Raw genomic sequence first — 17,012 nt, 5'->3', positions numbered from 1 at the left:
GTTAAATATACACAGCAGTTTTCAAGGCTTCGCTCCATTAGGAGAATATAATATTAGTATTACCTTTCATGTCCCATTTTCATGTACCTATCATAATACTATCTGCCTCTATCAGATCTTACGATCTTGACTTTCTTTTGTTTTGTTTCTCTACTTTTACCTTATAGGTACTGAAAGCATTTAATGCCCAAACCTTATGATTTAGAAGATAGAGATACATAAACCTTATGTGGTTATTATCGAAAGATATAAGATATCTCTAACCATTTAGGCAAGAAGTATGGAAAAGGTTACACTTGTACATGATCTCAAGAATTTCAAAAATCATATTGTTGGCACCTTTAGTGGTATAGTTAGTCTGCTTTTCCTTAATGCAGTCCACATAAATACCAAAGATAGTAAATTTCAAGAGTCATAAAAACTCTATCATTTATCGACCTTTTGTTCTTTATAGAGATATATTCCAATCTCCAATGCCATAACATAGAGGATTTTCTCATTCATAAGACTCTGTTTTATGTCAACATTTAAATGCATGGATTAATTTTTCAAAAAAAAAATTAGGATCTAGATCAATTTTAAATAGACCATTAATTTAATATTCCACGCAAAAATTTTAATAATGTTGAAACTTGATTTTAACAAACTAAAATAGAAATTAAATTTCTAAAAGAATTGTGGAATATATAAAAATATTATTAAGGTCAAAATGACATAACTGAATTTTTAAAATTAATCTATAGATCCCAACAAATATTATTTAGAAAACTCTGCATTATGTTGACAACGTGGACCGCTAAACTAAATTCAATCCACACAGTATTTAGGAGAGCCAATAAAAGAGATTTATGACACAGTAGATGTATGAGATTACCTTTATTTCAAGTCATTTATGATACTTTATGCAATCATTCTTTATATGCCCATAATTTTCCTTAATGTAAGAGAAACAAGTATCTTAATTGCCATAACACTTTGTTGACACCTTGTTCTCATTCATCAAGTATTGGACATGATTGCCTATCAAAGCCTTTTCTGTAACATGAGTAACTTCTGGATTCTCATGTCTTAATCTCTCATCTTCTTGAACACACATGATTAGAAGTTTCTTTATTGATCAGTTATCCTTATGGGTGCCACAAGATATTTGAAAAAATACGATATTTAGATGAGAGAGTAAAAATGACTCAAAAACTCAACCTTTAGGGACTTTATAATTAGCTGTTATGTCCTTCATTTCCATAATGTGCTCATGCACATTTTGAAACTATAAAAGATTTTACTTTAAAGCTTTTCTATTAGGGTGCAAGCCAAAACCTTATTGGAACTCACTAAATGTTCCTCAATGACTTTTCTTTGGCCCTACAATATTAAGGAATAAAACCCTAATACTTTCATTGATATGAGATTTCATGAACGTTAAAACTTAAGCGATTTAAATCACTACAATCGTTCATGTTTAATAATCTCATGTGACGTACTTGATTTCGTCCATATGAAACGTCAATTCAGTCTCCAAATACCCCAAAGTGAAAAACATATTTTCTTTTCAGTCAGGAAAAATTACCACTAGGAATTATTGGAACATAAAATACTAATAATTAAATCAGTAGGAATACATCCAATAACCAAGAAAAATAATATATTTTAATGCTATGAAATAACATTATTTAAATTAACCAATGTTAATTTAATAGTAAATTTCAACCTACATGTGGACAAATGTGCATCACGCATGAAATTTACTCTTTATTAATAAGACTAATAAATTTAGCATTAATAAATAAAATTTTCCGTACATGTGGGCCTAAGAGAAATTTTATTTCCAATGTTAAATTTACTATCTTATTCTAATTAAGTCATAAAAATAAAAACGTCCCCGTGGGGATTGGCAAATTAAATTTATGAATTAATTACAACATGATGTTAATTTTCTTTATGAAGTTCATATATATAATCTTGATGCAATTATCATTATAAAATCGGGATGCTGTAGCTCTCCCAAAATTATTATGACAATTACGACTTCATTAATATCTAATTTATTTAAATTAACCAATGTTAATTTAATAGTAAATTTCAACCTACCTGTGGGCAAAGGTTGCATCACGCATGAAATTTACTCTTTAATAGGACTAATAAATTTAGCATTAATAAATAAAATTCTCCGTACCTGTGGGCCTAAGAGAAATTTTTATTTTTAAAGTTAAATTTATTATCTTATTCTAGTTAAGTCATAAAAATAATAACGTCCCTGTGGGGATTAGTAATTAAATTTATGAATTAATTACAACAGGATGTTAATTTTCTTTATGAAGTTCACATATATGATCTTGATGAATTATCATTATAAAATTGGAATGCTGTGGTTCTCCCAAAATTATTATGATAATCACGACTTCATTAAAATCCAATAACTGTATAGATGCCAAAACTAAGATTCCCAAGAATAAAAGATAAAACCAACATGTCAGTGGGTAAACAGTATTTTTCCAAAGTACAACTGGACAGTGTCCCAAGTAAGTGAGGGAGCGCACAACGGCATACTTAAGTCTCAAGACTTACCTGCCAGAGCTTTCCGATTGCAATTTTGGATAGTTCCATAAACATTTATCAACATATGTGGCCTAGTTAATTATTCTCAGTTCCAGGCATCAAGCAATTTATATTTAAACAATTAAAAGAATAAATATATCCTTAAGTTCATGTATTAAAGAAATAATAATTTAATACTGAACAATTTAAATCATAAGATAAATAAAAATGTTACATTGAAACATAATAAATTGCATAGCCTAATGGTCTTAAAAGTAATCTTAAGCCATTTATACCTTTAATAATCCAAGTTCTAAACGCATATGAGCCCAAATTACCTTCCCTTTATTTTATTTTTTTTAAAAAAAATTGAATGGGTTATTGGGTTGGGCTTCCTTATTGGGTCAGTTGTTTTTTTTTAACTGAATTGGGCTTGGGTTAAAATGAACCCATACCCAGTGCCTCCAAAATACTTGACCCGGCTCCTTATGGGTTAGAAACCCTACCCAGCATCCTTAAGTCCCAAACTCGGAATTTCTTCCCCATATGCTGTTGTCGTCGCCGCTCTTCCGCATGCGCCGACCACGCGGGGCCGCCGCCCATAATGGCCATTGATGTGGTATTTTTGTGACAAAAAATATCAATTATAAAAATAACCACTCGCAATAGTACGAATCCTGTAGGATAGGGCTATATTGAGGGTGTTGAACCTCAAGGACTACAGGAGTTTTATTATCAAATTTGAAAGATCAAGATTAACTTAATTAAAAAGAGAATTGATTTGATTTTCTTTAAAACTTAAAGTACATGAAAATAAAAGAAATTTAAAATAAAAGAAAGTGTAGGGTATTGACTTCACATTTATCCGCACAGCAATGGTTAATCATAATTAATCATAGAAATTCATCCTATGCATATTATAAATAAACAAGAAATTACATTATTAAAGAATAAGCATAATCTATCTTCGGTTGGCACGGATCGTCCACCTAACCACTAAGATGCGATACGACCCGTCTTCCCTAGGTATAAATTATCAAATTCTTTAAGAGGATACATACAATCAATGAATAAGTGTAACCCATCTTCGGTTGGCACGGATTGTCTACCTAAATTACACTAAACTAGGGTGTAGTACAATCCGTCTTCTCTAGGCATGGCCTATCAAATCCTATTAATCATATGTCAATTAAACTCATTGTATAACCATCATTCTCATAATCACAGAAAACAAGAATGATTTGAGATCAACAAAAGTAAAATACTTTTTAAGACAAGAGAAGAATTTCACAAATATTGATATTGAAATTTAAGAACAATTGCATTTAATATGAAGAACATAAATCAATTGTAGCAATCCTCATAGTTATACAATCAACATGCATAAATTAAAAATCTAGAAATTAAATACAATCAAACCATTGTGCTTGGATAGGGTTACATTAACACCCCACGAAGGGGTTTAGCCGCTCATGATCTTCTAAGCTCCAAAGACAATTTACTGAATTTTTACTCTAGAAAGCGGTGTGTTTTTTCTCAATGCTTAGAGGCCTATTTATAGGGCTTAGGAGAGTCTTAAAAGCCCTAGGAATCCCAGAAAAATCGTAATTCAGTCTCCTAGTCGCATTGGGAGACCTAGAAAAACTTTCCTTATCAATTTCGGACTGATTTTTGCCTCTCCCGCGCGTGTGCGCTCGAGCGTACTGTAGCTACAGTAACTTGCTACAGTAACTCCGCTACAGTGCTTGCTACGGTGATCACTACAGTACTGATACAGTGATTTCGCTACAGTAACTGCATTTTGAGCCCAAAATCAATGATTTTTTTGTATCTTTATTAAACACCTAAAAACATAAAAACAAAACAAAATCAAACAAATAACAACACTAAAGAATTAACATATGCAAATTAAGAGGCTTGAATATGCAACATTCGACGCTTATCAGCCATCTGAGATCGGCAACCACCAGAATGGGTTGTCTCATCCAGCCAACAAGCCGCCGCCGCTGTTGTTGTTCTTTCACAGGTGGCCGTGATGGGCTGCCGCTTGCTTCATGCGCCAGCCATGCAAGGCCACCGCACAATAGTCCCCATACGACGCAGATCGACAGGAAATGTAGCGCCGTTCAACCCACATCTCCAGGATCTTTTCCCTTCACCCACACTACCAAAATCACCGTTCATTCCAGTGTATAGGCAGCCCGTATGCTAGTCAGAACAAGCTATCTTTATGCGGCGAAATGCCGCTGGCAGTGGCAGCAGTTGCCGCTCAACTTCATGCGGCCGACGCCTTTGCCACCTTAGAGGAAAGAAAACCGGTGCTCACCGATGGCTTTAGGGCCGGTGGGTGGGGGCCTTGAACCGGATCTCACTGAGATTTTGGTCTAAGAGTTCTCGTACAGGGACAAGGGCAATATGGTCAAGGCCCTCTCCGTTAAGACTGAGTTTGCCACTTTTCTTCTTTTACAACAAAAGTATTTGCAAAGATCTATAAAGTCTATCAGAGTACTTGATTTTAAATGATACAATAAATGTATAAAACATTCTTCAAGAGATTTTATTACAAGTGAAATTAGAAAACATTAAACTTTAGTTGCAGAATATCATATTATTATAATAACTGATATGAAAAGACTTTGAAAATTAATAATTATTCCGGTCCTCATTCCGGCCTCCTATTCCAGTGTCCTTTCTACCTAAAAACGAGAAATGAAACTAAATGAGCCCAAAGGGGCCCAGCAAGTAAAATCCACACCATAAATAGTTTTACTCCTTGTTCTCAGTTTTGAAAATCGTTTTCGCAAATAAATATACATCCAGCCATAATAATACACGTATGTACAGTTGCATCTCCCATAGCATATACATACTATTACATCTAGTAATAAATCATCATCATAATGCATCATTATAAATTATCATTGTAAATCATCATATTATATCATTGTTATAAATCATCATAGTATATCATTTTTTGAAATCATATCATCATTTTCTCATATTAGGGCCCATATACACTGTTACCTCTGTGTACAAGGGTTGCGGGTGCTTGTGACCATGGCACTAAACTGTGGCCTTAGCCATGTCCGACTGTCAATTAACTCTTTTCTTGGTGCACTCAACGGTCATGTTGATGGAATACCACCTTCTGGCGTAGCCCTCCTTCAGTGGTTTCACCTCCATCCGAATATCGGTACTGAACTATTCTCATCCTTACTTATCTTGTGGCCAAAAATACTCTTCTCCATACATGTGCCCTCATTTCATAAACATTTATCTCATCTCTTGTACTTTTCTTTATACTTCTTTTGATGCATTTTAGGACAACATGCAGGAGGGTTTATCATCATTCCTCTTTCTTATAATCATCATTATTTCTCAACTTTCTTCTCTGAAAAATGAAAACTTTTCCAAATATAAAATTGTTGTACTTAGAAAGCGTTTAAAGAAATAGAAACTTTCTAAAAATTCTTTTAGAAATCTTTCATGTATGCAACATATCTCCATGACAGGTAAATAAAATAATCATTTACAGTTTGATACAAGAATGAATAAATAGCATGACATGAAGTAATTTTAGAAGGGCTAATGAATTTACTTATCTCTAGACTGAAGCTAAAAGTGGTTTGAAGGAATCTAATTACTCAAATCTGACTAACACCACTAGTATATCTTTTGAAACTAATTTCTAAAGTCCGCTATCTCTTGTGTTCTTTCTTTCTTGTAGCGCTTTGTCTCGCCCTTTCTTTCTCCGTTCTGAGTAAACACTCTTAGAAAGAAGAAAGACCGAGTAAAAAGCGGAAGAAGGAATAATATGTGCAAGAGATGGGAGAGGAGTAATGAAATTGTGAAGGGAAAGTGCTCTATTTATAGGAGAAAACCAAATACTATTCTACCTTCAATTTACAATTATACCATCATTTTACTATTCCACCTTCCGACTTAGTATACCTACAATTGACTATTCTGCATTCTTATTTACAATTCTACCCTCCTTATACCTACCATTGACTATTTTACCTTTTTATTTAAAATTCTACCCTCATTATACTTACCATTGACTATTTTACCTTCTTATTTAAAATTCTACCCACCTTATACCTACCATTGACTATTCTACCTTTACTATTCTACCTACCCATACAATTCTTCCTACCATTTACTATCCTATTATTTCACTAATTACCATTCTCTAATTACCACTCTCTGTAACACCATAAATTTCCTAAGAATTAAAATTCTTTGCTACAATGGATATTAAAATAACATCATTATCGAAATAATCTATTTAAATAACTTTGAAAATTCTGGGGCGCTACAGACATACTTTAAATAGAATTTCTTACATGAAGTTCATTAACATCAGTGATATAGGTTTTGTGCAATGTATTTGGAACAGATCAGATTTGTACAATTTGTTTAGAACATGAGGCCTGTTGATGCAGTTGATATTTCTCCATCGTATTGATGAAAAGCTTGTTGGGTTGACTCGGCCAAATGCTCCGGAGTGTTGTATATTTAGAGTGCATACCGAGTTACGCAACGTAAATGACAAGGCATACGAACCTCAACTACTTGCCATCGGTCCTTACCACCGCGGCAAGGGTGGCTTGAGGCAGATGGAAGAGCACAAATTGGGCTATTTACAACAACTTCTTCAAAGGAGAAATGAAAGCAGTGTGGAAAGATACATTAAGGCCATGAAGGAATTGGAAGGAAGAGCTCGAAGATACTATGCAGAACCCATTAGCCTTACCACTGATGAGTTCGTAGAAATGTTGCTTCTAGATGGGTGTTTCATCATTGAGCTATTTTGCAGGTTCGTAAAGATGGATCTAAGAGATGAATGTGACCCAATCTTCCGATTGTGTTGGATGTGGAATAAATTATTGCGTGATCTACTGCTATTCGAAAACCAACTTCCATTCTTTGTTCTCACTAAGTTGTTCGAGATGACTCAGGCTCCTACCCAGCAGGTCAACCTTATGGAAAAAGCTTGTACATTTTGGGAAGTGGTTTTGGAAATTTTCTCAATCATCGAGCCCTCAATACTAGGTGGACGCCGTATCTGTGATTCAAGTCATGAATCGCTCCAAAACATTGGCCAATATCTACTTGCTTTGCTATATATATCTTTCACTCGACCATATGTAGAAATCGGTACAGGTAAGAATGTTGTAGGTCCGAAAAAGTGGAATTCGATACCTAGTGCCACAGAGCTTCAAGAGGCTGGAGTCAAATTCAAGAAACTTGAGACAGGTGGCTTCTTAGGCATAAAGTTCAACAATGGGGTAATGGAAATTCCACTTTTGCAAATAGTAAATGAAACAGAATCTATGTTCCGAACTCTGGTTGCTTATGAGCATGCAATACAGTCCAAATAATAATCCCAAATACTTCACAGAATATATGAACTTCATGGATAATCTCATCAACTCTCCAAAGGATGTTGAATTGCTTCGTCGACGAGGAATTATTGAAAATTGGTTGAGTACTGATGATGAAGCTGTCTCCACCATGTTTAACAAGCTTCGTGACAATGTCTTTTTATCAAACTTATATTTAGTTATGCTGAAATTTTCAGAGATGTGAACAAGCATTGCCACAGACGTCGGAATGTGTGGATAGCAAAATTGAGGCACAACTACTTCAATAGTCCTTGGGCATTGATTTCGTTTTTTGCAGCTGCCTTTTTGCTCCTGCTTGCTTTAACACAGACCATATTTACCGTTCTTCCTTCCATTGTTACCAAAAAATAACAAGTAGTTTGATTATCTTGTTCCCTTAGTTATCTTGTTCCCTTAGTTACTTCATATAACTAAAGAGTTTGATATTTCTGTGTGATTGCTTGCCTTGTATTTTTCATTGATGCATGCTAAATTTATACACGTTGTTTGAGAGATTTACAAAGGAAAGTATTTTACAAAATGAATGACAAATTCTTGGTTTTCCTTTCTTGTTGAGCACTAGCCGTTGGGCTGATTGTAGGATTTCATTTGCCTTATTTGGGATGTAGCCGTTGCTTGAGATTCCTTGTGAGGATTGTGATCTTGCAGGTCACGCACTTGCCTTGTGGAGAATATGGACGTTGCTTTGGTTGCCATGTGAGGATTTGAGTTGGTTCCATTACGCCCCCGCAAGCGAGACACGTGGCACACGACGTTGAGCTTGGTTCGCATGAGAGAGAAAGGAGAGAAAGCGGTGGGTTTAGTGAAGATGTCAGCGAGGTTGTCTTTGCTAGAGATGAAACGCACGACAAGGGTGTTGGAGGCGACTTTATCGCGGACAAAGTGGAAGTCGATTTCAATGTGTTTTGTGCGTGCATGGAAAGCGGGGTTGGCAGATAAGTAGGTGGCGCCAATGTTGTCGCACCAAAGTGTAGGGGGATGGGGAAGAAAAATGCCAAGGTCACGAAGCAAGGATTGGAGCCAAATGAGTTCGGCAGCGGTAATGGCGAGGGTGCGATATTCAGATTCAGTGCTTGAGCGGGCAACAGTGCGATGTTTTCGAGAGGACCATGAGATGAGGTTAGGGCCAAGGAATACACAAAAGCCACCGGTGGATTTTCGGTCATCGGGGCAGCCGGCCCAGTCAGCGTCAGAGAAAGCTTGTAGGGTGCGAGAAGGGGACCGACGAAGGAGTAGTCCATAGGTGATGGTGAATTTGAGGTAGCGAAGGATGCGCTTGACGGCTTGGAGGTGGATAGAGGTGGGGCGGTGCATGAATTGAGAAACTTTGTTGACTGCAAAGGAAATGTCAGGGCGGGTAAAGGAGAGATATTGGAGGCCGCCAACAAGGCTGCGGTAAGAGGATGGGTCATTGAGTGGATCCCCAGAGAGTAGAGATAGGGTATGTGCAGTAGACATGGGTGACTTGACGGGTTTAGCATCAGTCATGTTGCTTTTGCGAAGGAGATCCAAGATATAGCGTTGTTGAGAGAGAATGAGACCATCAGGTGTAGTAATGGCTTCCATGCCAAGAAAGAAGTGAAGGGAGCCAAGGTCTTTAATTGCAAAGTCAACTCGGAGGGATTGCAGAAGGGAGGTGGTCTCGTGAGGAGTGGAACTGGTGATAAGTATGTCATCGACGTAGATGAGGATGTATGTGGTATGTTGAGGTGTACACCGAGTGAATAGGGAGGAGTCGGAGCGAGATCCGACAAAACCAAGCTCAAGAAGTCGATCACTGAGACGAGAAAACCAAGCGCGGGGAGCTTGCTTTAAACCATACAGTGCCTTGTGTAGCTTGCAAACATGATTGGGGTAGTTGGGATGAATAAAACCAGGAGGTTGATCCATATAGACATCTTCGGAAAGCCATCCGTGAAGGAAGGCATTTTGTACATCAATCTGGCGAATAGACCATCCGGATGAAATTGCCAGAGAAAGAACTAAGCGAATGGTGGTGGGCTTAACCACCGGACTGTAGGTCTCGCCATAGTCAATGCCAGGTTGTTGGTGAAATCCCTTGGCGACGAGTCGGGCTTTGTAGCGATCAATGGTGCCGTCAGCTTTGCGTTTCAGACGAAAAACCCATTTGCATCCAACGATGTTGGTATTGGGGGGTGGAGAGACCAAGGTCCAAGTGCCATTGGTGAGTAATGCATCAAATTCAGTATTCATGGCAGCTCGCCAGGCAGGATGTGGAGCAGCAGAGGAGTAGCTGGTCGGTTCGACATCATCCGAGCAGGTGGTGGCAATGAGTGCTTTGGGGAGAGGATACCGGATGAGTCCCTCTGGAAGGTTCTTTGGCTTGAAAATGTTGTTCCTGGAGCGAGTTTGCATGCCATGTTGTCGGGGAGGAGGAGCTGGCGGAGCAGTTTCTGCAGGTGCAACCTGTGGACAAGAAGGAGAACTAGTGTTAGTAGTAGTAGGTGCTAATGAAGGGGTGGAGGTGACCTCAGCGAAAGTGGGAGGTGGTGGTGGAGTTGGGGGGTGACTCCGTGGGTTATGGGGGTGTTGAGGAGTGTGGGAGGGTGGGTTAGGGGAAGGAGGGAGAGAATAGAGGAGAGTGTGTTGAGAGGGTGGGTTCGAAGTGGAAGGGGAGGGGCGAGAAAAGGGGAAAGAAGATTCATTGAAAATGACATGTCGGGAAATATAGATGCGACCGGAAGGAAGATGAAGACATTTGTAGCCACGATGGGAGGGACTATAGCCGAGAAAGACGCATTCAGCAGATCGATAATCCAATTTGTGTCGGTTATAGGGGCGCAGGTGTGGCCAACACGCGCATCCGAAAACCCGTAAAAATGTGTAGTTTGGGCGAAGGTTGAAAAGTGTTTGAAAGGGGGAGAGGTGATTGAGGACTGGAGTGGGCAATCTATTAATGAGATAGGACGCTGTTTGGAAAGCTTCAGCCCAATAGGTTAAAGGAGTGGAAGAATGGGCTAGTAGAGTGAGGCCCATTTCGACTATGTGCCTGTGCTTGCGTTCTACAGACCCATTTTGTTCGTGAGTGTGAGGGCATGCTAAACGATGATGGATGCCATGTGATGTAAAAAGATGTCGGAGTTTTTGAAATTCGCCACCGCCATCGGTTTGAATGGATTTAATTTTACGATCAAAAAGCCTTTCGACATATGCCTGAAACTTAGGAAATATGGTGAAAACATCAGATTTGCATTGGATGGGATATAACCAAGAAAATTTGCTAAAGTGATCAACAAAAATAACATAATAACGAGCACCATTATTTGATAAAACAGGGGAAGGTCCCCAAACATCAGAAAAAATTCATTCTAGAGGAACATGTGATGGGTGATCTGATATGGAAAAAGGAAGCTGGTGACTTTTGCCACGACGACAGGCGGGGCAAAGTGGTAGCTTCTTATTAGACGTGACGGGTAAGTGAAATTGAGACACAACTTGACGAAGTATTCGATCCGCAGGATGACCGAGACGCGCGTGCCAATCGTGATGAGAAGCACGTTCACTAGAAAAAACACTAGGTGGTGCGGCTGATGTAGAAGGGGACCATTGATAAAGTCCATTTTTACTCGGGCCTTTGTGTAAAATCTTCCCGGAGATGCGATCCTTAACAAAAAAACAAGAAGGGTGAAATTCCATGAAAGCATTATTATCTAAAGTAAATTTTTGCACAGATAATAAATTTTTTGTAATTTTTGGAACATGCAAAACATTACGTAAAATAAAATTAGGTTGAGAGAATAGAGAAGTGCCAATGTTTTTGATGGCTAAGCGGGTACCATTGCCCACTTGAATTTGATCGGGGCCATCGTACTCTTCCGATTGAATATTCAATTGATTTGAATCGGAGGTGATGTGGTGAGAAGCTCCAGTGTCGGGATACCAATTGAGATCCCGAGATGATGTAGCCATTGCATTATAAGCTGTCAAATTTGGGCCAGGGGCTTGGTAAGCTTGATTAAATCTGTTGTAGCAGATGAGGGCTGAATGGCCCAATTTGCCACAAACTTGACATGTGGGTTTGGACCTTGAGGAGCCCATATGTGGGCTGGACCGTGAGGAGCCTATTTGTTGATGTGGGCTATATTGAAAGGGAGAAGGACCTAAAGGTCCTCCCTGACTCCTGGATGCAGAAGCGTGAAATTGATGAGGGCGCCCCCGTGATCGTTGCCCTTGGCCGGAGGAGCGCTGGAAAGCTCGATGATTGTCACGGCTGCGGTGGAAGTTGGGGCTCCGAGCTGCGACGTTGGCTGTCGGAAAAGAGGAGTCTTCGTGATGATGTTTTGCAAGCCGAGATTCGTGGGCAATGAGATGCCCAAACAGCGTGTCAATGGAGAGGGGCTCCACACGAGTGGTTACGGAGGTTACAAATGGGTCGTATTCGGAACCCAAACCGCCGAGGAGATAGGAGGTGAATTCTTCATCACTGATTTTGTGTCCGGCAGCAGCAAGAGTGGCAGTGGTGTGCTTGATTTGATGATAATAATCTGAGATACTCAGATTTCCTTTCTTGGCAGTGGTGAGTTGAAGACGGAGGGTTAATATACGGGCTTGAGATTCTGAAGTGAAGGATTTATCAAGTGTCTTCCATAGCTCCTGGGCAGTTTTGCAGCCAAGGACCTGAGGCAGCAATTCATCGGAGATGGAGGACATTAACATGCTGAGAACCAATTGATCTTGACGGAGGCATCGAAGGGTGTCTGGGTTCGTGGAGATGGTGGAAGTGCCGTCAGGGGAGGTGGAGATGGGCGGGCTGGGGGTATTGGTGCCGTCGATGAACCCATAGAGATCATGACCTCGGAGGAATGGCTCCACAAGGCCACGCCAGGTCATGTAATTGGTTTTGTTGAGCTTGGTGATGGATTGGGCAAAATTGGAGAGAGGAGCTACGGGAAGGGCTTGTTGGGTATTGATGGGAGTAGTGGTTGGGGTGGTTTCGGTGGAGGTGGTTTCAGTGGAGGCAGAGGCCATTTGAGAAGAGCAGCAGGTGTTTGAAAAAATGCTTCAGAGAAGAAAAAAAAAGACGACGTGAGTCGCTCGTTCAAAGCTCTGATACCATAAAGAGTTTGATATTTCTGTGTGATTGCTTGCCTTGTATTTTTCATTGATGCATGCTAAATTTATACACGTTGTTTGAGAGATTTACAAAGGAAAGTATTTTACAAAATGAATGACAAATTCTTGGTTTTCCTTTCTTGTTGAGCACTAGCCGTTGGGCTGATTGTAGGATTTCATTTGCCTTATTTGGGATGTAGCCGTTGCTTGAGATTCCTTGTGAGGATTGTGATCTTGCAGGTCACGCACTTGCCTTGTGGAGAATATGGACGTTGCTTTGGTTGCCATGTGAGGATTTGAGTTGGTTCCATTAATAACATAATTTGGAATAATGTTTTAGTAATTCAATTACTTAAATGGCTCCTCAGCAAATCTTTCTCCTGAGCTAGTCATGATCTCTGTTGAATTCGAATAGCTATTGTCATGAAAATCACCTTAATTTGAGGTCGTTTATGGGTTTGTAATTAATAATGTTCAGGGCATCAATATTGGAACTGTTGCCTTATTTTCGATTTTCAAATGAAACTCTCTCCATCTAGCTCTCTCATTGAATCTGATATTGCAATTTGTTCATAATTAGATTTAGAGGGTGGCTAGCTATTTTTTTTTTTTAGTAGGTATATATGCCTTTCAAAGTTTTAAACTACCACTCAATTGATAGTTGATGTTTAATGGCTAGAGTTAAATTTAAAGAAATTTTGAAGAGCTCAATGAGAATCCAAAAGTAAAAGTCATTTATTTTTGCAAATAGTCCAAAAGTTAGTTCCATCAATAAAATAAAATAAATAGTTAAAGTAGAGAAATATTTAGAGAGTTTAATATTAGTGGTTTTGAAAAGTGGTTAGTCAAATTAATTAAAGTAGACTTTTAGATTTAAATTTTAAAAAAAATTGTGAAGAACTTATTGTGAATGCTCTTAAAATACCTATTTTTCTTAGAGACATGTTATACATAATTTTTTCATAATCTTTTAACTATCTATTTTTATAAATCTAATGAATTTATCATTGATTGAATTTGTGGAATATAAATTCAACTACTGATTAAACGTGTTCACAAATAGGAAAAAGGGTGTGTGACATATTTGGTTGTTGAGTAATTAAAACCGCGTAAGCAAAAACGTACGTGCTCTCAGACATGCTCATAGCAAAGCTAGCTCCTTTTATAAGAGCCACTATATATATATATATATATATATATATATATATATATATATTGTCTTCACTCTTCATGCCTCTTGTATTCTATGCTTTAGCATTTTGATTAAATTTTCTGATTTGATATTTATTCAATTGAGTCTATGTTTTAGATTACAAAGTAGCATATATATATATAGAAGATAAATACTTGTACAGAAAGTAAACATAATCCTAGTAGCTATACTAAATCTAATCCTAATAAGGAAAGAGAATAATTAAAGTAAATCTAATCATAGTAAGGAACGTAAATAAAGTAATAATCAAATAAAATCCTAACAAAAAAAAAATCATAATCTAAAATTATTTTCATTTGACAAAAATGATTTAGGAGAAAATACACTTTAGCCCCATAAACTATCACTTATTTTATACTTACACCTCCAAACTTTAAAAAGTGACATTAGAGCCTTCCATATTATCATCATGTGTCAAATTAGACACTTTTGCATTCTTCTCCTCAAAAAATACCCTTAAATTTATTAAAAAAATATTCGAAAATTTGAAAATTAAAAAAAAAAAAAAAAAAAAAAAAACACCAAAAAAGGGTAGCCCTTTTCATATTAGCCCCCTTAATTTTTATTTTTATTTTCAAATGGTTATTATTATACATATTTTTTAATTTTATTTATTAATAACTTCAAGGTTATTTTTGGGAGAAAAATGCGAAAATATCTAATTTGACACGCAATGGTAGTATGTGAGGCCTCGATGTCAATTTTTAAAATTTGGAAGCATAATTGTAAAATTAGTGATAGTTTGGGAGGCTAAAGTATATTTTCTCCTATTTTTTATTCAACTAAACATTGGAAAATATGAAAAGTATTTTCGCAAAAAGGATTTTATGTTGAAACAAACTGAACTTAAATTTAAAATGTAGACGGACTTGACTTCCTCGAGGAAGTATGTGTAGAATTTTCACTAATATGATTTTTTTTTAAGGAAAAACTTCAATAATCCCTCTGAACTTTTTGCATTTGTAATCATCCCCTAAACTTTAAAAACTCTCAATATAATGTGTTCAACTTTAAAGAGTTTGTAATGTCACCCATATTGAGGTTAAATCATACAGGTTACAAGTGAAACGTCCCTTATACCCTTCTATTTAAAAGTTATTTAAATAATTAAATATTCTAGAAAAAAACAAAAAAAACATGGAACCCAAGGTAGCCAGCCAAAATGTTTTTTTTTTTAATTAAAAAAAAAATTAAACAAGGGCATTTTGGGTATTTTGCAGTTTGGGTATTTTGGCTTCTTTTAAATCCTAACGGATGGTGATATTGCAAACTTTTTTAAGTTGTATTCACTAAATTGAGAGTTTTTGAATATGATGATAAAAATGCTGAAAATTTAGGAGAGTTAAAGTAGAGTTTTCCATTCTTTTAATCTAGTGTGCATATTGATCGGTTGCATTGACATGCTAATTACATCCAAAACAAAAGGAGCATAATTTAAATGGTGTGTTTGGGATTTCAGTTTTTCTAAATGCGATTTATATATATATATATATATATATATATATATATATATATTTTAAATTTCGTTTTTAAAATCGCTACTTTTAAAATCCCACATGCGTTTGGTAAAACATGTTAAATTTTTTTATTTTTTTATTTTATTATTATTTTTTTTTTTATCAATTGAATGTATAGATAACATTAGCATATAATTGTGGTTTCATGGACAAATTATCAATAAGGACATTTATTTATAATAGTAAAATAACTAATATTGTCTATAAGCCACTATTTTAACACCTTTGCAAACAAAAATATGACTTATAATTTGACATTAACTTTGAGTTTTCTACATAAGCAATGGTATCTTGCCATATTACTTGTTTCTATATGCTTTTTGTTTTGTTTTGTTTTTTTTTCTTGAGACAAAGATTTAAAATAAACATATAATAAAGAAGATATTTTTTAACATATTTTAGGTGGGTAGTTTTGGAAATTTTTTCATTCCTGCTAGAAAATTTGGTAATTATTACGTCAAATAATTGTTATGTAAAATCGTGATTTTGCTTTAAATTCACGCATTTTCAAATAAGCAACTCCTAGCCTGCTTATAAAAATCGTGGATTTTTTTTTTTTTTTTCCAATTTTAGTTTATGCATTTTTTAAATTGCAAGGACGCTTTACATTTTGCTATTTCTTTTTAACGCAGATTATTCTTGCGAAATCATAATTCCAAACGCAAACAAAATGTAGATGGAACTGACTTTTAAATCTTCACTAATATGATTCTTTTACTTTTTAATCTACTGGCCATATTAATCTGTTCAATATGTTACTCTCAATTCTTGTTTATTACATTTAAGATCCTTTAAAGATTTGTAAGTTCTCATATTGAGTTTCACCCTCCATTTCCACTGAAAATCATGATTTCTATTCATATTGGTGCTGCATCCTAGCATTTTATTTATTTTATATTTTCCTTTTCAACCTCTTGCTAAACAATAGAAACAGCTTGTCGCTTTATGTTTATGTAATTGAAGTAAGAAGTTTGAAGGAAATAGGATCATGTATCTTCTTATCCCATCACCATGAAAGTGAAAGTAAAAGTGAAATAAATATGTTGCTACAGGCTACAACCCTATTACTAATTAGCTATAAAATAAAATAATAGTGGCTCTAAGATAATATATGCTTTGAAAATGGAACCTAAGTGAATGTAAATTCCAATAAGATCGAAATACTGGTAGGTGAAATTAGGCTTCAACACATTGACTTTATTAATTAGTAGATGGATATGTAATTGTGAGCTTGAAATTCATTAAAGTTAGTGATCATTGATTTTT

The 17,012-nt window shown here is 36.3% G+C and overlaps 1 pseudogene; it reads left to right on the top strand.

The window, feature by feature from the left end:
- The first annotated feature begins 6,961 nt into the window (after window positions 1-6,961).
- Window positions 6,962-8,294, top strand: LOC132178356 (UPF0481 protein At3g47200-like; annotated as a pseudogene).
- The last annotated feature ends 8,718 nt before the right edge of the window (window positions 8,295-17,012 follow it).

This window comes from Corylus avellana, chromosome 4 (assembly GCF_965113065.1).
Source record: "Corylus avellana chromosome 4, dhCorAvel1.hap1.2, whole genome shotgun sequence".
Taxonomy (NCBI): Eukaryota; Viridiplantae; Streptophyta; class Magnoliopsida; order Fagales; family Betulaceae; genus Corylus; species Corylus avellana.
Note: the sequence above shows the minus strand (reverse complement) of the source record. Positions and strands in the feature narration are given on the sequence as shown.